Genomic DNA, 21,734 nt, shown 5'->3' with positions numbered 1-21,734 from the left:
CCAGTCATAAGTAATGCCGCAATCTATCTAATTAAAGTTATTAACGTGTTCTGCCACTTAGTTATCCACAACAATTTCTGTTCTTGTTATTTTTTGAAATAAGTGACATAATATTTTCCGTTCATGATCCCGAAAAATTTTCTGCGGAACGTAGATAACTATTTGTATATCTTGTTCTTTTCAAATGGCTCTGAGCACTATGGGACTCAACTGCTGAGGTCATTAATCTCCTAGAACTTAGAACTAGTTAAACCTAACTAACCTAAGGACATCACAAACATCCATGCCCGAGACAGGATTCGAACCTGCGACCGTAACGGTCTTGCGGTTCCAGACTGCAGCGCCTTTAACCGCACGGCCACCTCGGCCGGCTCTTGTTCTTTTCATGTCACTTGCAAAAAGTATAAACTGGCCGTCCAAAAGCTTCTGAATTTGATTACATACCTGGCGTATGAGCGACGTCAGTACAGTAACTACGGTGGCAACTTGAATTACAGACGGGTTCTTGTCAAAATCTATTTTAAAGAGGGAGAGAATGTGAACAGTGAGTAATTATTGGCGGGACATCTAACCGTGTGTTGCGCGGTAAGCGCGAATAGTGTTTTCAATGAACTTTCACCAAATTTCAGATAAAAGGGAGAATTTGTTGGCTGCCAAGCGTTCAGCCCGTGTTGATTTTTCATCAAAACGGAGGAATCTCAGAAGCTCCTGAAATCTCTCTCTCTCCTGGCATAATGTCCTTGATAAAAGCAGACCCCCAAGAGTGCGACCAGAGATCATTCACAGACATACTTTTTGTGCACATTACACCCCGAACATACATGATGGCTACCAGTTTCTCCAGTTCCTCAAGTGACACACTCCAGTCATTTTTTTAGTACTTTTCGAGCATTTGATTTTGTGTATTTCTTCATGAGACGTAGCACTGCTTCATCAAAAATAAGATGGAAGGCACTGATGACAGAGATGTCTACTCGTTGGCAAGCGTAAGCAGTGAGACCTCCTCTCTCCTTCAGAACATTCACAGCTGACCGCCTTCCAGAAGATGAATAATTTCCAATCTCCCACACGCTTCCATCCTTTGCAGTCATCTTTGTAGACGCTTCCAACTGTACCTGCTGTGGTGAAAGAGGCGATGGTTGACGTATATCATCATCTGAATCCTCCTCCACTAATCGCTCTTAGTTCACAATGTCTTCATCTTCAATTGCGTCAGGTACATGATCACAATCTTCATCATAGAAGTCAATTTCCGATTTAATTTCGGAATTCTCTAAGAGATGTAACACTTCTTCAGTAGAAAGTCCACTCTGAAGATACATATTCGAAAACGTGTTTCACGGACAAAGACTGCTTGAGTGACACAACATAAGCTCTGGCGGACTGGAATGTACACGTGCCAAGTTTTAACAACGAGGAGCAACTGCTCTACGTTACTGCTCACTGTTGCCACTGTATTGTTGGATAATTTACTTACATTCAGAAGAGAAATTACCGTAGGGTCAAATTGACCCCTTCCGCCGTTTTAGGTATACTGAATGAAATGGTGAAGAAAATTATAATATTTTGTAAATACAAAGGGCGTTCAAAAAGTTTTGCACAGTCGTCTCTAATTTTTTTTATAATTTACAGGAGGAGAATTAAATTATTTGTCAACATACTTGGAACATTTAGCTTTACATTGAGCCTACTCAATGTAGCCTCCATCAGCTGAGACACATCTGGCCCAACGTTCTTTCCATGATGTAAATGCCCTTTGGTAAAATCTGGGGATTGACTTTTACAGCATTGCTTGACACAAGAAATAAGGTCTTTCTCACTATCAAATGTTTTACGGCTCAGGTGAGCCTTCAGACGACCAAAGAGGTAAAAATCGGACGGAGCCAAGTATGGACTGTAGGGAGGATGAGGAACAATTTTCCAACACATTTTCCTGATTTTCTCCTGCGTCATAAGGGCTGTGTTTGGCATTATCTTGGTGTAGTCTGATGAGCTGACCCTGAAGCTGTGGTCTGTGGGTCTGTCGTGTCGTCACACACCTGTCATTTTGGATGATTTGATCTGTGGTCTCCTCATTCACATCACTCACTGCCGTCGATGGACTACCCCATCGTGGATTGTCCAGTAGAGAGAAATCACCTTCTCTAAACATCTGCAACCACTGCTGATCACTTCTGCGATCCACTGTGTCCTCCCCATAAACAGGTAGCAACTTCCTGTGAATCTATGTGGCAGAGTCGTCACCGTTCTTGAAGAGGAACTACATCACCGACCGTTGTTGCAACCTGACATCTCCTTAACGATCCATTATGTCTCACCTGTAAATAAAGGAAAATACTTTTATACACCAACTTACAGCTAAATGTTTCAAGTATGTTCACAAAAAATTCATTCTCCTCCTGCAAAAAATAAAAAAATTGGGACAACTGTGCAAAACTTTTTGAGCGCCCTTTGTACTAAAACATTTTCAGAAAGAGGAAAAAAATAGAAGTCATAATTTCATTAACGAAGTAAATAAATTGGGCCGGTCGGGGTGGCCGAGCGGTTCTAGGCGCTACGGTCTGTAACCGCGCGACCGCTACGGTCGCAGGTTCGAATCCTGCCTCGGACATGGATGTGTGTGATGTCCTTAGGTTAGTTAGGTTTAAGTAGTTCTAAGTTCTAGGGGACTGATGACCTTAGAAGTTACATCCCATAGTGCTCAGAGCCATTTGAGCCATTTAAATAAATTGGTTATGACAATGAACGAAAAACATAATAAAGGAGACATTTTGACCCCTTCCGCCATTCTAGGGTTAAACGTTAGATAACAATCGGATCGATTAGCACACTTACAAACGACGCAAGTTGGCATTTTTGAATAAACAACTACGTCTTTACTCAGTCAGCGCACCAGATGCTACTTGGGATACGATACCAAAGGCGAGATATATCTTCAACGTCGAAACGGGACACAGGCACGTCAGAGCGACATGACCACAGTGAACAATGGAAGTATAAATTCGGTGAACCTGACGGTTTGGGCTATGTAAGATGGTGAAATTCGGCTTCACGTTTGTGACATAATGATAACTTTTTTTAGCTCCATTACAGAAACGCACTCTAGTGGCCGTACAAGCTGTCACAGTGAACTGAAACTCTAATGGTTTTACATAGCCACTGCTGATGATGTATACGAAGTTACATTGTAGTCTGATTATATCTTCTGGGTGCTTCACTTCTTTTTCCGACCATGTGGTACCAATTAATGCCCTGCAACAGCGCTGCTGTACTGTGTTACGCGTGGCTAGTGCCAGAAATGAGCCGTCATATTTCGTGCCGCCACCGATGTTCTCTTTCGGCCAGCCGCGGCGTGACGAACGCTCGGCTGCAGTGCCACTCTGGTGTCCCAAACTGTGTCGCCGTGTGCAATCAATACGCGCGATAACGCTTCCGATGGCTCGTCGTGCGGTGCCGTGCCGTGACACGGCGCATCACAGGCCGTGTTCGGCTCCCGGCGGCGCCACGCTCCGCAAACAGGAATAAAAGCGCTTACACAGCGACCTAATTACGTCACACTGCAGCCGCCGACCCGCGCCCTACCTGCCGCTCACAGAGCCACGCTAGTGGTTGGTTGTATACGGCAGCTCTCGGGTATCGCAGCTTGCCTCTTCCCCTTTTACATTTCTGAATTTCATTTTTCATTCAATGGGCTTAAAAAATGAGGCATAATCACAAACAGAGAAAAATCGGAAGTTAAGTAATCATCGGCTGAGTACATGGATTTGTCTTCATTATATCCACCGTGAATGACGAGCAGCAAATACGATTTAAATTGGCTGTTTACGTAGGTGTAATACCGAAACAGTCGCTGTTTTTTTTTTTTTTTTTTTAATTTGGTACAATTTATTAACGAATTTTTGAGCGCACAGTATTTAAGTGCTCTTGACTTCGCAGTAAACAAATGCTGAGCGTGTGTACAAATACACTACTGGCCATTAAAATCGCTACACCAAGAAGAAATGCTGATGATAAACGGGTATTCATTGAACAAATATATTATACTAGAACTGACATGTCATTGCATTTTCACGCAATTTGGGTGCATAGATCCTGAGAAATCGGTACCCAGAACAACCACATCTGGCCGTAATAACTGCCTTGATACGCCTGGCCATTGAGTCAAACAGAGATTGGATGGTGTGTACATGTACAGCTGCCCATGCAGATTCAACACGATACCACAGTTCATCAAGAGTAGTGACTGGCGTATTGTGACGAGCCAGTTGCTCGGCCACCATTGACCAGACGTTTTCAGTTGGTGAGAGATCTGGAGGATGTGCTGGCCAGGGCAGCAGATGAACATTTTCTGTATGCAGAAAGACCAGTACAGGACCTGCAACATGCGGTCGTGCATTATCTTGCTGAAATGTAGGGTTTCGCAGAGTTCGAATGAAGGATAGAGCCACGGGTCGTAACACATCTGAAATGTAGCTTCCACTGTTCAATATGCCGTCAATGCGAACAAGAGGTGTCCGAGACGTGTAACCAATGGCACCCCATACCATCACGCCGGGTGATACACCAGTATGGCGATGACGAATACACGCTTACAATGTGCGTTCACCGCGATGTAGCCAAACACGGATGCGACCATCATGATGCTGTAAACAGAACCTGGATTCATCCGAAAAAATGTCGTTTTGCCATTCGTGCACCCAGGTTCGTCGTTGAGTACACCTTCGCTGGCGCTCCTGTCTGTGATGCAGCGCCAAGGGTAACCGCAGGCATGGTCTCCGAGCTGATAGTTCATGCTGCTGCAAACGTCGTCGAACTGTTCGTGCAGGTGGTTGTTGTCTTGCAAACGTCCCCATTTGTTGACTCAGGGATCGAGACGTGGCTGCTCGATCCGTTACAGCTGTGCGGATAAGATGCCTGTCATCTCGACTGCTAGTGATACGAGGCCGTTGGGATCCAGCACGGCGTTCCGTATTACCCTCCTGAACCCACCGATTCCATATTCTGCTAACAGTCATTGGATCTCGACCAACGCGAGCAGCAGTGTCGCGATACGATAAACCGCAATCGCGATAGGCTACAATCCGACCTTCATCAAAGTCGGAAACGTAATGGTACGCATTTCTCCTCCTTACACGAGGCATTACAATAACGTTTCACCAGGCAACTCGGGTCAACTGCTGTTTGTGTATGAAAAATCGGTTGGAAACTTTCCTCATGTCAGCACTTTGCAGGTGTCGCCACCGGCGTCAACATTGTGTGATTGTTCTGAAAAGCTAGTCATTTGCAGGGCATCTTCTTCCTGTCGGTTAAATTTCGCGTCTGTAGCACGTCATACTTGTGGTGTAGCAATTTCAATGGCCAGTAGTGTAGTAAGGGTTCCAAAACGGCAAGGGTCGGCCCCTAGAATATAAGTTATGTACGTAGAAAAGCTACATCCAAAGAAATACAGCGAGATATTTACTACATAATTCCATCTATCACGATCTATCGTTTACTAATTATTTATATAGCAAATATTTTAATTAAGGTGCACACTTCATAGAACATAAAGTCCCTGTAACACCTGATGTACCCGTCACGGCTCGAAAACTACACTGTCCAGTCACATTACTGTGAACACCTATCAAACACTTGAATAGGCACCTTTTGCAGTGCAGATAGCTGCGAAACGTGCAAGAAGGGAGTCAGTGAGGATCTGGATGATACGGACGGGATTATGGAACCATGCCTTCGCCAACTGCACAAAGTTTCACGCATGAGGATCCATGTTGCTAACAGCAAAATCGAGGTGTCCCCACAGATTCTCGATTAGGTTTAAATCTGGGGATTTCGGTGGCGACGGGGGCACGATAAAGGCATACTGGTGCTCATCGAACCATCCACGTACATTGTGAGCTGTATGAAACGTTGCATTGTGCTGCTGGTGGATCCTACCGTGCCGAGGAAAAACAAATTTCGTGCAGGGGTGGATATTGTCCGCAATGACAAATGCGTACTTGTGTTGATCCATTGTGACTTCCAGAACGATGCGATCACCCAGAGAAGACCACGAAAACTTTCCCCAGACCATCTACATCTACACGGATACTCTGAAAATCATATTTAAATGCCTGGCAGAGGGTTCATCGAACCAACTTCACAAGTCTCTATTATTCCAATCTCGTATAGCGCGCGGAAAGAACGAACACCTATATCTTTCCGTACGAGCTCTGATTTCCCTTATTTTATCGTGGTGATCGTTCCTCCCTACGTAGGTCGGTGTCAACAAAATATTTTCGCCTTCGGAGGAGAAATTTGGTGACTGGAATTTCGTGAGAAGTTTCCATCGCAACGAAAACGCCTTTCTTTTAATGATGTCCGGCCCAAATGCTGCATCATTTCTGTGACACTCTCTCACATATTTCACGATAATATAAAACGTGCTGCCTTTGTTTGAACTTTTTCGATGTACTCGGTCAGTCCTTTCTAGTAAGGATCCCACACCGCGCAGCAGTTTTCTAAAAGAGGACGGAGAAGCGTAGTGTAGGCAGTCTTCTTAGTAGATCTGTTACATTTCCTAAGTGTCCTGCCAATAAAACGCAGTCTTTGGTTAGCCTTCCCCACAACATTTTCTACGTGTTCCTTCCAATTAAAGTTGTTCTTAATTGTAATACCTAGGTATTTAGTTGAATTTACGGATTGGATTGGATTGTTTGGGGGAAGAGACCAAACAGCGAGGTTATCGGTCTCATCGGATTAGGGAAAGACGGGGAAGGAAATCGGCCGTGCCCTTTCAAAGGAACCATCCTGGCATTTGCCTGGAGTGATTTAGGGAAATCACGGAAAACCCAAATCAGGATGGCCGGACACGGGATTGAACCGTCGTCCTCCCGAATGCGAGTCCAGTGTGCTAACCACTGCGCCACCTCGCTCGGTGAATTTACGGCTTTTAGATTAGACTGATTTATCGTGTAACCGAAATTTAACTCATGTGGATGACCTTAATTTTTCGCAGCATTCAGATATCTTTTCTAAATCGTTTTGAAGTTTGTTTTGATCTTCTGATGTCTTTATTAGTCGATAAACGATAGCGTCATCTGCAAACAGCCGAAGACGTCTGCTGAGATTGTCTCCCAAATCGTTTATATAGATGAGGAACAGCAAAGGGCCTATAACACTACCTTGGGGAACGCCAGAAATCTCTTCTGTTTTACTCAATGACTTTCCGTCAGTTACTACGAACTGTGACCTCTCTGACAGGAAATCACAAATCCAGTTACATAACTGAGACGATATTCCATAAGCACACAATTTCACTACGAGCCGCATGTGTGGTACAGTGTCAAAAGCCTTCCGGAAATACGGAAATACGGAATCGATCTGAAATCCCTTGTCAATAGCACTCAACACTTCATGTGAATAAAGAGCTAGTTGTGTTTCACAGGAACGATGTTTCCTAACCAATGTTGACTGTGTGTCAATAGACCGTTTTCTTGGAGGTAATTCATAATGCTCGAACACAATATATGTTCCAAAATCGTGCTGCACATGGACGTTAACGATATGGGCCTGTAATTTTGTGGATTACCTTTCTTGAATATTGGTGTGACCTGTGCAACTTTCCAATCTTTGGGTACGGATCTTTCGTCGAGCGAACGGTTGTATAATGCTCCTTCCTCCGGCAGGGACCCTACCGACGATTGTTGGAGGGTGTTCGCTTTCAGACATTTCAGTCTGATGGATCGTAAATCGTGACTCATCTGAAAAGGTCGCCTATTGCCACTAAATAGACGTCCACTTGCACTATTGGTGTGCAAGTTCCACCTTCGTCGACGATAAACAAGAGTTAGGACGTAATAACTAGTGTCTCCTTCAGAGGCCCACACGCAACACCACTCGCTGAACGGTCATTGAGGAGAGACTGCTGGTAGCTCCTTGGTTCATCTAGGTGATCAGTTACTCAACAGTCGCACGTCTTTTCGCTCGTTAACATCTCCGCAGCCATTTACGAACCGTGGTGTACCACACTTGGCTTGGCGCCGGTTAATGCCATGCATTAACCATGGCGGCACGCGAACTGTTTGCAAACGTTGCCGTTTTGAAAATGCCCGAAAGTCATTGATCTTCGGATGTCAGCTAAATCGGTCCTGTTCCGCATTACGACAACGACACCACTATTTACCGCGTCCACCAGACACGCTTTGTATACCGTCCACTGCTAGTGCCACCACCTGCCGTCTGTCAGTGGTTGTTGCACGTTGTCATCGAACATAGGCGGTATTTCAAAAATGGTTCAAATGGCTCTGAGCACTATGGGACTTAACTGCTGAAGTCATCAGTCCCCTAGATCTTAGAACTACTTAAACCTAACTGACCTAAGGACATCACACGCACCCATGCTCGAGGCAGGATTCGAACCTGCGACGTAGCGGTCGCGCGGTTCCAGACTGAAGCGCCTAGAACCGCTCGGTCAGAGCGGCCGGCATAGGCCACTGCAGCGAAGAAGATTGGGCAAAAGATCTTTTGAAAGTTTAGGTAATGATTGTGTGACACGTGAAGCATTGATCGTAAATAAAGTTCGACGAACTAGAACCACTCCACTTCTGGATTCATATCTAGTGTTAACTGTGGGATGAAATCGAACGACATCTGTAAGATAACTGACTGCAGATCTTACAACTTTTCAGAGCTTAACTCTCCTCCGAAAAGCTGTATCGGTGACTAAAAACAGTTCACGTGCATGCATATTATTCACCTCCTATGGTATTCTATATAAGGACTCAGTTTTATTGTTGACGTAGTTTTCGTTGCAGAAGACAAATTTAGAATTTTTTAACTTGACGTTATCTTCCCGACATATTCGCCATTTCTTGTGACCGAGCGCTGTACGTTATACCACACACAGAGTGCAAACGAGTTTCGTAATTAACTGCGCATATTTCCGAGTAGCATCCGGAGGACTCCGTTCGCAGATGTAACACTGCAACGATAACATCTCTCTCAGCAGTCTCATGCAATCCATGTGGAGCACACCACTGCGTCCCACCTTCATGCAAAACTCAACAGGTGAACACTTCCTCGCTATTGCAACGTGAGGTGCTGCCGACCAAACATTATACCATTTTGAAATTGTGCTTTGCTTAGTGTCGTACTGGAAGAAATGCGCTTATTGTGATTTTATTATTACTGATCATTATGAATATTACTAGTTTCGTGAATATTCGTTGTCAGTGCAATTTTAGGAGTGTTGAAAAAAATTAGTCTTTTCCTACAGTATGTTTCTGATTTGATATTGAAACAAGGACAACACCTTTTTCAAAAGTTTTCGACCGCTTTTGCTGCTCGTCACCTGCCGAGCCCTGTTCTCCATGAGTCTTAGAAGGACACGTCGTGCAATTAGCACGTATCGGATACAGTAATCGCCACATTGATGTCCTCCAACGTTCATCGTGATCACTAATGTATTATGAACTAGGATTGACGCAGCGTGACTAACAGTAGCTCTGCGTTCGGTGTGTCTTTCATTAGAAGCGACAACTTGCGTGAACTTCTTATGTAGCCTACAATTACATCAGAAGATACAGTTCTATGAAAGTACAAGAAATAAGTTTAATTACGAAACTGTCTACTTCCCTCAAAACGACGGTATATTCGGGTCCTTTAGTCAGACATTCAGGAGTTAGCGATTTGCACATTCATCTTAGTGTTTCTGTAAATGTAAAATAATTAATTCCGAAAGTCGCGAAAGATTGTACACATGCCATGCTTTGCGTCCCTTCATATAATGTCAGCTTTTGTATTAACTGTTGCAATCCATGTTTAATAAACATGGAAAGTTGTGCAAAAATAAAACTTAGATTGTTGTAGTAGCAGGTAAACAATAGTCCAAAGACTGTCTAGTATCAAAGGATAAACAAACTCGAGAGAGTAACACATCTTGTAATTGGCTAGAGATGATGTGGTCGTTTCCGAAGGTTTCTTGAAGCAAATGTTCCACCTGGCAAGTGACATGTGGCGAGTGCTCTGGACAGAGTTGCGTACTTGCAACGCTGGAATCACGTCTTGCACTAGGAAATCCTTTTAACATGCAGATGCCACTGTTCACCTAACAGGTCTGGAAGACCTAGAATAAAAACGGCCCGATAATGAAGGACCCTGCGAAACCACACTACACAGTCGCAGAAGTTGAGTGCTGTGGATGTTCCTGCACAATATGCGCCAGATTGGAACCCCATAAGCTACAACTCTGTACGTTCATGGCATCGCGCAGAGTAAAATGTACCTCGTCCGTCCAAACAGTATTTCCTGGCCACATGCCATCCATTTCCATGCATACAAAAAACAAAGTCTATCTTGGAGGTTCACTTGGTACGCATTCTGAATCATGTAGGGATACAAGTGTAAATGCACCGCAATATCTTTTGAACTGTTGACCAGGGGGGAGAGAATTTCCATAACTCAGGTGGTGTACAGGTTGGGGCCGCCCCGCCCTGCCCGCTACTCAACAAAATTTACCAGTTTCTTCAAATTTTTTGATCGTATTTTTTAGCCCATTTATTGACAAGGGGCCTCTTTGAAGCTGTTTCTATCAGCAATATTCCCGGAATGCAGCGCAGCCACTGCTACCGTTCTGATAAAACAACTTTACCAGTAGTGGGCCATCTTTCACGTCAATGACCGTTGTATTTCGTATGGAAAACTTCAACCTTCTTCACCTTTTACAACCGGCCTCTGTGGTCGGGCGATTCAGTGCGGAACCACGCGGCTGCTACGGTCGCAGGTTCGAATCCTGCCTCGGGGATGGATGTGTGTGATTTCCCTAGGTTAGTTAGGTTTAAGTAGTTCTACGTTTAGGGGCTGATGACCTCAGATGTTAGGTCGCATGGTGCTTAGAGCCATTTGAATCATTTAACCTTTTACACCAACATTCACCTCACAAAATAAATCAACACGTGCTGTCAAGCTGCAAACAGCATGCTGACGCCATAACAGGAAACATTTTACATTCTGACGGCTCGTAGCGTCATCGAGTGAAGTGGCGCAGTGGCTAGCACACTGGACTTGCACTCAGGACGACGACTGTTTAAATACCAGTCCAGCCATCCTCATTTAGGTTTTCTGTGATTTCCCTAAATTGCTTGAGGAAATGCCGGAATGGTCCCTGTGGAAGGGCACGGCCGATTTCCTTCCCCATCCTTCGCCAGTTCGAGTTTGTGCTCCGTCCCTAATGACCTCGTTGTTGACGGGATGTTACACGCTAATTTCCTCCTCCTCTCCTTCTGCAGCGTCATATTTTCACCTGGTGGCAGAACGAGGAACTACTGTTTCTTCATCATATTCCACGAGCGCTCTGATTAATGAACATACCTACGATATTTCATCATCATGTGATGTATACATCCTGCACAACAGCACTCGTAAAATCATCAGTTTAATTATAACCACCCGGTATAACGGTGTGAAACGCCAGAAAAGTCGTGCTTTGTGATTTTTTTATTTAACTCGAGCGTCACATTGGCTCTAATATCAGTTATTTCTCAAAGCGTTGACACTTCATGTGAATTTCAAATGGTTCAAATGGCTCTGAGCATTATGGGACTTAACATCTGTGGTCATCAGTCCCCTAGAACTTAGAACTACTTAAACCTAACTAACCTAAGGACATTACACACATCCATGCCCGAGGCAGGATTCGAACATGCGACCGTAGCGGTCACGCGGTTCCAGACTGAAGCGCCTAGAACCGCTCGGCCACAAGGGCCGGCTCATGTGAATTTCAGAACTTTGTCGTTTGTGACAGGTTCGTACTGATAACACCAAGTATCGTCGTCTGTGATGATTTTTCCGTAAAAGAACTGTCTTTCGCATTTCTATTAAAGTCTTGGCAGGCATCCTCATGACGTTGTTCGTGTTCGGGTGTCAAGGTGCGTGAGACAAAGATCGCGCACACACACACTTGTCTCGATTTAGAGACGTTCACTTCCTTGCCCCACTGCGATCTGTTACAACTTTTACATACTACGGTCACACCGTCACTGCTTAACGTAGTCTTCTCGTTGTACTATTCTGAGCTTGTATTTTCTTTTTTCGGCAAAACTGTCTCTCCATGAAAGTCTTCATTCCTTAATTCGTGTTACATCATCCCCTTAAAAGAATTTGATCCAAAATTTGGTCTCTTTGGGGAACTGACAATATTTCGGTACTAGAAATACAAATAACTATCTGGTTTTGGAAGAGGATTAAATCAAGATATCAGTCATATGTCCGATAGAAACATTTCCAGATGGTTCATTAGTAGTCTTGATGTCTATTTCATAAAATGTAAAAGTCACGTGACTAGGGCCTCCCGTCGGGTAGACCGTTCGCCGGGTGCAAGTTTTTCGATTTGACGCCGCTTCGGCGACTTGTGCGTACATGGGGATGAAATGATGATGATTAGGACAACACAACTATCAGCCCCTGAGCGGAGAAAACATCCGACCTAGCCGGCAATCGAACCCGGGCCCTTAGGATTGACATTCTGTCATGCTGACCACTCACCTACCGGGGCCGCATATTCCATAGAATAAGATATATGTTATCTGCCTCTATGAAACACTTAATGAACAACCTGAGGTACCATTTCTGTAGCAAATGCAACTGTGTTTCAACAAGGAAATTCGTATCCATTCGTCGTGTAATAAATATATAATTTTTTTCGTGTGACGAATATTTTCGAAACAATAAATTTTTAAATGCATGTACCTCTATGGTTGAGACGATGACAAACTGCAGATCACCTATACATGACAGCCTGAATCAGGTGGCAGATCGCGAGAAAGCAAGGACATTCCGCATCAAGTAAGACGATCTCTAATAAAGCAGTTTGTTGTTCACTTTGTCTTTCGTGTCGTGTGTAGCTTTACCTACGACTATCTGGCACTCAGACCGAAATAGTTTATGGGTTTACAGTCGATACAGTATTTCAAAAAAATGTTCAAATGTGTGTGAAATCTTATGAGACTTGACTGCTAAGGTCGTCAGTTCCTAAGCTTACACACTACTTAACCTAAATTATGCTAAGGACAAACACACACCCATGCCCGATGGAGGACTCGAACCTCCGCCGGGACCAGCCGCACAGTCCATGACTGCAGCGCCTGAGACCGCTCGGCTACAATATTTCAATGCCTGCGTTGTTAAGAAGTATGATGCAATCTCCCATCGGACGTGCAGACATGTCTGAAGGAACATTCCACCGTACTTCTTAACACCACAGCCATTGCAATATCATTTTTACTCGCCGATACCAGGTCGTGACTTTCCTCCGCCTGTACGGGAATTACATAATGTGTAAGAGTGCATGAACGACGGCATATGGAAATCTGGGACTGACCGTGAGCGGTACACCGATAGCTAAAAGCGGTTGAGGTGACCCATCGCGTAAGGCGGAAAGTCTGGTTTCGAGTGCCCTTCCGCCACAACTTTGCATTGTCGTCATACCATTATACAGCTGCTGGTTGTCCGTATTCCCAATTGCGAATACATTTCGTAGATTATAAACGAGTTTTAAGCGTAGGGAAGCTATTGCCAGCAGATAAATTAGCCGTTATGAGGCACCACAAACCAAATACAGACACAGGAGTGAGCGAGCCCGAGGGTGGCACGCACAGTACGTATAGCTGTGTGCTTCCCGCCCCCACGCGGTGCCCTGTTGGCCGCGGTCGATGCTAACGTTACCATTACACGAATGCCAGCCAGATAACGCCGTGTCGCGCTGGCGCTTATCATAAATGGCATTGTACGCTATCGGTGGAAACCCCCGACGTCCTTACGTGTGCGCTTGACAGTTTCTACGACCCTGAGCCTAAACACACGAGCTAATAAGCAGCACAAACCTATGGCTTCTAGTACTCCGACAATTACGTCTCGTGTTCGCGTACGTCGCATGTTTTATGTTGTGAGCTGAGATAGGCGTATTCCCAAGGAGGTTCAATGGCACGATCATGATTAAAAGGCAGGTTATATTTGAACACAAACAAGTCAATCGAATTAGTTCTTTTACTGTTAATTTGTGAAAATTCTTCAGCTGTTTGGGGTCTGGTTGGAAATTTGAATGTTTTCGGGCTAATAGCGAACAAGGCGTATAAATGCTATTCGCAGTTGGCCACAGAGCAAGTGCAGTTACTAAACGGATTTGCACGGCTGAAAGGATGAGAGAAAACTATTGCTCCGATCGGTAATTTTGACTTTTCACCTTTTCTGTTCGTACCCTCACTTCTTCCGTGTGCTTAACACGTTTTTTGAATCATGTATAGATGTGAAGTATTCGAGGCATTGCATTCTGATATTGTTACAACTGCACTGCAAGGCGTCTTCAGTGTTGTTGCATAAAGTCCAAAGTATTTCTGTATTTTTAGCACTACTGAAGCTCCTCCTACAGCCAGATGAGAAATCGTCTTACCTGGGAAAATTTAATTACAGATTTGTAGCGTCCATTTCCTGTCAGTTTTGTTATGAACCTTCAGCATCAAATCCACAACAGTGCTTGGGTTCAAATGGCTCTGAGCACTATGGGACTTAACTTTTGAGGTCATCAGTTCCCTAGAACTTAGAACTACTTAAACCTAACTAACCTAAGGACATCACACACATCCATGCCCGAGGCAGGATTCGAACCTGCGACCGTAGTGGTCTCGCGGTTCCAGACTGTAGCGCCTAGAACCGCTCGGCCACCCCGGCCGGCCAGTGCTTGGGAATGGAAAGCAAATCGTGCACTGTTTTGTCGGAGTTTCAACCGACTATCGCTAACAACTAGAATAGTGCGATAGTCAGTAACAGCCTGTAATGTGGTTTAAAAAACGGCCAAGATTTAAATAAGCCACTGCTATCTGCAGGCTTTAAAACAGGTTTGTAGTACATAAAGACGTCATTCACACACGCATAACTAACTCTGTATCCCAAAGAGATTATAGAGTTCTTCGCAAGGGCAACCACTGATAAAATACACTCCACAGGACAGATATGACAATTTAAAGTCATGTCTCTAGTTTTTTTTTTAAATATGAAGGTTGCGATAGCCACTCATCGTCAGCAGACGAATACGATTACCGGTACGTATGGCTGTAGGACTAACGATGACGGCAGTAGCTCTGCCTCGTGTAGCGAGTGCTGGGAACATATTTCAGTTGAATTCAGCTGATATTTGGAAATTAGCTTCACCCTCCTACTGGTCTTTCAGCGGAAAAGCCCTAATACACTGGCACACATTTATCTGATCTGGAATATTACAAATCAACAAAAGAGATGTAAAACTAGCGGCCTAAGTTATGACAAAATCAACAGCCTGTTTGGACGTGTGAATCTTAACGTCGATAGTTAATGACAAAATACTGAAAATGCTGAAAGGTCCGTATGAGATCGATGCACGTTCAGAGAAGTCCTAACAGATACCATCTTGCAGGCAGCGGAAGATGCTTCTCCCCCACCAAGGGACGGCCCGCCCTCGCAAGTACAACTCCCGGAACATCTGCTAGCCCAAATCCGACATAAGATAAGAGTGGCAAAAGAGTGGAAGATCACCAGAAATCAGGCCACCAGGAGGCTGTTCAATCGTTTACAGAGAGAGCTGAAGGTAGCGCTCAATGAGCACAGAAACTAGCAATGGCAAAACTGCCTCACAGCCCTCAAAGTTGACGATCACACACCATGGCAAGCAAACAAGCAATTCACCAAAAGACGCATTAGGATGCCGCCACTGGACGGCGAGCGGGGTCTGGCGTACAGCCATGGTGAAAAGGCCAGTGCCCTCGCCGACACCTTTAAGAAGCAGTTTCAAGCGGCAGAAAAACCAGAATGAGGAACATGAAGAGGTAGTATGTCGTCAACAGGCCGTCTTCCTCAATGCTGAGGAGGACCCAGAGGACGGACCCCCACTTTTCGCCCCCGAGGACGTGGCAAAAGTACTTAGGTCTCTCTCTACAAAAAAGGTGCCAGGACACGACAGTGTCGCCAACCAGATAGTTAAAACATTCCGCCCTCGGCTTTCGAACACCTCACTAACGTCTTCAACGAGATTACTCGTACCAGTGATTTCCCAGCTTACTGGAAACACGAGAAAGTGGTCGCGATACACAAAACAGGGAAAGACCCCTTATTCCCGCAGCACTAAATGCCGATTAGCCTCTTGCCAACTCTTAGCAAGATCTATGAGCGCCTCCTGTTAATACCCATACGAGATCACATCACCATCGAGCGACTTCTGCCGGATTTCCAATTCGGATTCCGACAGAAGCACTCTGCCCCACAACAGATCATGAGACTGGTGGAAGCAGCCACAGAGGGCTTCAACCGCCGAGGATACTGCGGGATAGCGCTATTTGATGTAGCCAAAGCCTTCGACTCAGTATGGCATAAAGGGCTACTCTACAAGTTGTGCACACAGGGGTTCCCCGGGAGCATAGTCAGGTTATCCAAAGCTCTCACACGAACAGAACTTTCTCTGTCCACCAAAAAGGCGTATTCGTGCTTAGGTGCCTCAGGTATCGGTCCTGGGGCCCACAGTCTGTACGCTGTAGACACTCCCACAGCCCCATGGTGCACACCACACAGAATGCTGACAGCACCGCCTTTTACACTCGTAATGTGAATAAGGACCTGGTCATTCGTAGGCTACAAATAGTTTCAGATGACACACAAACCTGGGCCCGTCGCTGGCACATCACCATCAACCCTGAAAAGGAACAGGCCATGCTGATCACCCAGAGACTCGAGAGACGTGGACCGCCTCAAGGCCGCTCCCCCCCCCCCCCCCCCTCTCCCTCTCACCTGCACCTACGTGGATCCCGACTCCCCTGTCGTAGATCCGCCAAGTATCTTGGTGTAACCTTGGGCTCAAGACTAACCTGGAAACCCCACATAGACGAGGTCCACAGGAAGGTCTGTGCCAGAATGTCCATCCTACATCCGGTCCTCAAAACAACCAGCTCCCTTCCCTGCTTTGCAGGAGTAAATGTCTATCAGGCATCTGGACAAACTCCAGACTGCAGAACCGCGCCCTCAGAAGGGCACTGCATCTACCCATGGGATTCTCCACCGAAGATCTGCATGCCGCTGCCGAAATCCCCCCCCCCCCCCCAAAGATTCCAAGATCTGCCAAGGGCTTTCTACGAGAGCTCTACCAGATCTGTAAATAACTTCATCCACTCCCTAGGTCGGTATGACATGTCCGTGATAAGCACAAACGCCCTGTTCAAATGTGTGTGAATTTCTAAGGGCCCAAACTGCTGAGGTCATCGGTCCCTAGACTTACACACTACTTAAACCAATTTACGCTGAGAACAATACACACACCCTTGCCCGAGGGAGGACTCGAAACTCCGGAGGGAGGGACCGCACAATCCGTGACATGGCGCCTCTAACCGCGCGGCCACTCCGCGCGGCCACTCCGCGCGGCCACAAACGCCCTATGACGATCTTCGACGACTAAGTCGAAGGGAAAAATCCAAAACTCTCCTAGTCCTAATACCAACCCTTAAACCCTAAAATACCCAACATCTCGCCAACCTCAGGCGAGTACAAGTCACCACCAGAACACAACCACAATACACAGATAGCCAGATCTATCCAAGATAATCACACACACAACATACAATGTGGAGTAAAAGCCAACAGGCTACAAACTCCTCCATACACTTCCCCAAGCAAAGGAAAGTAAAGGGTGAGAAGAGAGAGAGAGTGAACCCGATACTTCACCTGAAAATGGAAATCAAGAAACTTGCTGAAAGGTTGCTGGATAACAACGCTTTGACTCGGCTGTCAACCCGAGAAGATTTTATCATCGACATTCGCCGAGAAAGCCTGCATTCTCACACAGAAATAGGCAGTAATTAATTTATTAATTGTTTAGTTTTCTGCCATGGTTGTATATAATCTTTAATGGCGACTAGTTTAGAAGATATTTCTTCATTTTCAAAAAAGGCCTTTGTTTTTAATATTTAATTGTAACATATTTCCAATAGAACATTAGGAAGACTTTTCGTATACTAGATCAACCTAACAAATGTTACGTCTTTTTTATATGTTCCATTTTAGTGTCTGCCAAAAACCTGCTTAAAAGCTTCATTCATCGAAAGAACCATGTAAATTTTCTGCAAAACTATACGGTTCCTAGTCTCAGGATCTTTAATTGATTTTGTATCTCTTCTGCCAGGAGCTTGATAACTTATATCATTTCTGTTGTATAAAGTCGTAACTGCTTGCTTGTCTTCATCAGAAAATATTGTTACTTACCTTAATTCTGTGCAGTAAGATCAATGGACGTTGAATTTTTCTTTTGATGTCACAACTTGATCAATATTTTCGGTCCCGTATAGGGCACACAAACAACATATATTTAGACGTAAAGTAAAATGTGTCTTATACTTTGAGCAAACAAAATGTCTTTTCTAACATATAGTGCACAGCTCAAATCCGCATACAGTGAGTGCCAAAGTGACAAGTAAACCAAATGAAGATGAAAATTGTGTTATGTGAAGACAAAAATTGCCCCATTTAACAAACGTAAGTTTCCATAAATTGTGGCATTGAATAACTGATGCTATGAAACTGTCTGCATCGTCTCTCCAAAAACAGGAAAATACAGATGTAATAGAGAAACCTGAAAGCAAAATGATGGCAAAATTCAGGAAATTATATATTGTCTCTCAGGTTCACTTATTCCAGAATAGCTGTACATCTATAGTATGTCTCGATCAATGGTTGTTTTCCTTTAACGAATTATATTGTCCATATAAATCTGATATGGATGAGATACAGCTATGGTTATGTCTGATTCCTATGGTGATTATGTAGGGTGTAATGGGTATAAGTGCATATATTTTTATATGTGATACTTTTACTAAGTACACAAATATGTGCGTTGTTTTCTCTCTGTGTTGAAGAGTTATTTTTTTGCACGTCATTACTTGACTTCTGTCAGTATAGATTAACCGTTTTGGGTCAATACATCTACCCTTTAGTAATACCTGATCTGTTGGCCGGTGGAAAACTAACATTAATGGTTTGCTTGTGGTGGAGGTATTTTCCACCTTAAAAAAATACGACTTGTAACAGCTATGATTATTAGTCTGCAAATGACGTAACACTGATATAATTTTGTTTAGCACGTCGCCCTCAATCACCAATAGTAATATTTAAACTTACACCCGTTACACACTATACTAATTTATTATTTTAAGATGGCCTATTTGCTACAAAATCCACATTATCGTTTTCCCCGAGTTGTTCCCATCTTCAGGTGGAAGATTAATTGACAAACAGCTGCGTCGTGATTGGTAGTTATAACAGGTGGTGATCCGCACACGTAACGTATTTTATGAGATCGTCGTCGTATGGCACAAGGGAGTATTGTTTCAACTCTGCTGTTCACAATAGGTATGTATAAATGGCCTAAGGGATAAAGTCGGACGCTAGACCCTTTGCGGATGATGCTGTTGTATATAGGAAAGTTAAACGATAGAAAACTGTAGAGAAAGGCAGTAAGACCTGCAAAGGACCGATGTTTTGTGCAGTGGTCGCAGCTGACCTTCAACATAAACAAATGTTACGTATTGCGTATAAATATACCAAAATTCCGATTTTGAGTGACTACACAAATTTCCGAATAATCGCTAGAATAACTATTAGCCATTAACTATATGGGAATATTCGTATGAAAACATTTGAAGTCGAACGACCAGACACTGAGACTCATTGGAACAATACTTAGGCTGTTCAATCCACCCATGAAGGACGTGGCCTGCAAACCGTCGTCCAATGAATCCTTAAGTATTTCTTGATAGAATGGGACCTTTAGTACATAGTACTGACCGAGAAAATAGAGAAGATCCAAAGAAGAGCAGCGCGTTTCGTCACAGGTTCGTTTAGCAAGCGAAACCACAAAGAAGCTAAAATTAGACAGAGGTTCGAGCTCACCATGGATTCTTGTCAACAGTCTGTCTTCCCGCGCACCATTAAAAACTAAATAACGTCCGAACAGGCCTTGGAAAGCACAACGGTACCGACAAGTCGCCATGTCATCCTCAGCCCATAGGCGTCACTGGATGCGGATATGCAGGGGCATGTATTCAGCACACGTCTCTCCCGGCCGTATGTTTCTTAAAGAGCCCGGAGCCACTACTTCTCAATCAAGTAGCTCCTCAGTTTGCCTCACAAGGGCTAAGTACACCCCGCTTGCCAGCAGCGCTCGGCAGACCGGAAGGTCACTCATCCAAGTGCTAGCCCAGCCCTACAGCGCTTAACTTCGGTGATCTGACGGGAACCGGTATTACCACTGCGGCAAGGCCGTTGGATCCCGAGCATCATTCACGATTGGAAAAGGGGAGGGAGGCAGGGGAGAGAGTAGTAGTGGTACACAAAGTACTCTCTGCCACACACAGTAAGACGTGTTTAGGGAAGGTGAATTGTTGATTTCGCTTTACTAGGAGAATTCTAGGAGCGTGGAATTCATCTATGAAGCAAACCGCTACGCAGTTTTGAGTTACCGAGTTACTGTTCTAGGGCGACATGTATATCATAGCAATATCCAAATTGATCCTCCTAATTAGTACCAAAAAGTATTTTAACCTTGCCCTCTCGGCAAGCATTGCCGTCTAACGCACTGCATCCCGAACGGGAAGGAGTGCCGGCTCCCGGCACGATCCGCCCGGCGGATTAGTGTCGACGTCCGGTGTGCCGGCCAGGCCGTGGATGGTTTTTAAGGCGGTTTTCCATCTATCTCGGCGAATGCGGGCTGGTTCCCCTTATTCCATCTCAGTTACACTGTGTCGACGATTGCTGCGCAAACAACGGTTCCACATAGGTACGTGTACACTATAATTATTCTACCAAGCATACATCTGGGTTACACTCGTCTGGTATGAGACGTTCCCGAGGAGTGGGGTGGGGGGATGGCGGGATCCACTGGGGACCGAACAGCACAGTAACCATGGGGTCGATGTGGGGCAGCGGTGGAGTGGGTGGACTGCTGAGGCCTGTTGTGTTGTGAACCATTGACGGCTACAGTGGGACGAAGCCTCTCCGTCGTTTCTAGGTCCGCGGTTTAATACATACACACGTACAACCTACAGGATGGTCAATAAAATTGTTCTGGGTATGTGACCGCATTGTCAATATGTAAAACTACCAACTTTTTTGTCACTTTTGCGAGTGACCTCCTTCAAGGTGTTTTTGTTAACTGCTAAATGGGAAAATTTTGTTTATTATGTACCTGCAGATGTGGATGTTCTCTAATTCTTATAGGCTGTTAAGTATGAAAGGGAGGGATCTTAGAAGTTCTTAATTGGTGCGGAGCAATACACACAGGCGCGCGGCAGGCGGGAGACCGCAGCGGGCGCTAGAGAGCAGGAAAACAACGCCATGTCACAACTGCCGCCAGGTTTTCCATTCGCCGATTTCCACCAATCAAAAAGTCGCATTTCCATTGGAGAACAGAAATAATAAAAATACCAATATAGAGCTTCTATAATCCCTCCCCCCCCCCCCCTTCATCTTCAAAAGCCTGTCAGAATTAGATAACAGCCACGTCAGCAGGTATATAAGAAACAAAGTTTTCTCATTCAGCAGTAAACAAAAACACCTTGGAGGAGGTCACTTGAAAAAGCGACAAAAAAGTTGGTAGTTATACATATTGACAACGCTGTCGCAAAACCAGAAAAAAAAATTATTGACTTGGACAATGGCTGCGGAAGCCTACGTTTACATTTAACTTACAGGAT

At 44.7% G+C, this 21,734-nt stretch overlaps 1 pseudogene; it reads right to left on the bottom strand.

The window, feature by feature from the left end:
- Positions 1-20,191: 20,191 nt before the first annotated feature.
- On the bottom strand, positions 20,192-20,309 carry LOC126485809 (5S ribosomal RNA; annotated as a pseudogene).
- Between the last annotated feature and the right edge of the window lie 1,425 nt (positions 20,310-21,734).

This window comes from Schistocerca serialis, chromosome 6, assembly GCF_023864345.2.
Source record: "Schistocerca serialis cubense isolate TAMUIC-IGC-003099 chromosome 6, iqSchSeri2.2, whole genome shotgun sequence".
In the NCBI taxonomy this organism is placed as follows: Eukaryota; Metazoa; Arthropoda; class Insecta; order Orthoptera; family Acrididae; genus Schistocerca; species Schistocerca serialis.
The sequence above is the reverse complement of the archived record's forward strand: the minus strand, read 5'-3'. Positions and strand labels throughout refer to the sequence as shown.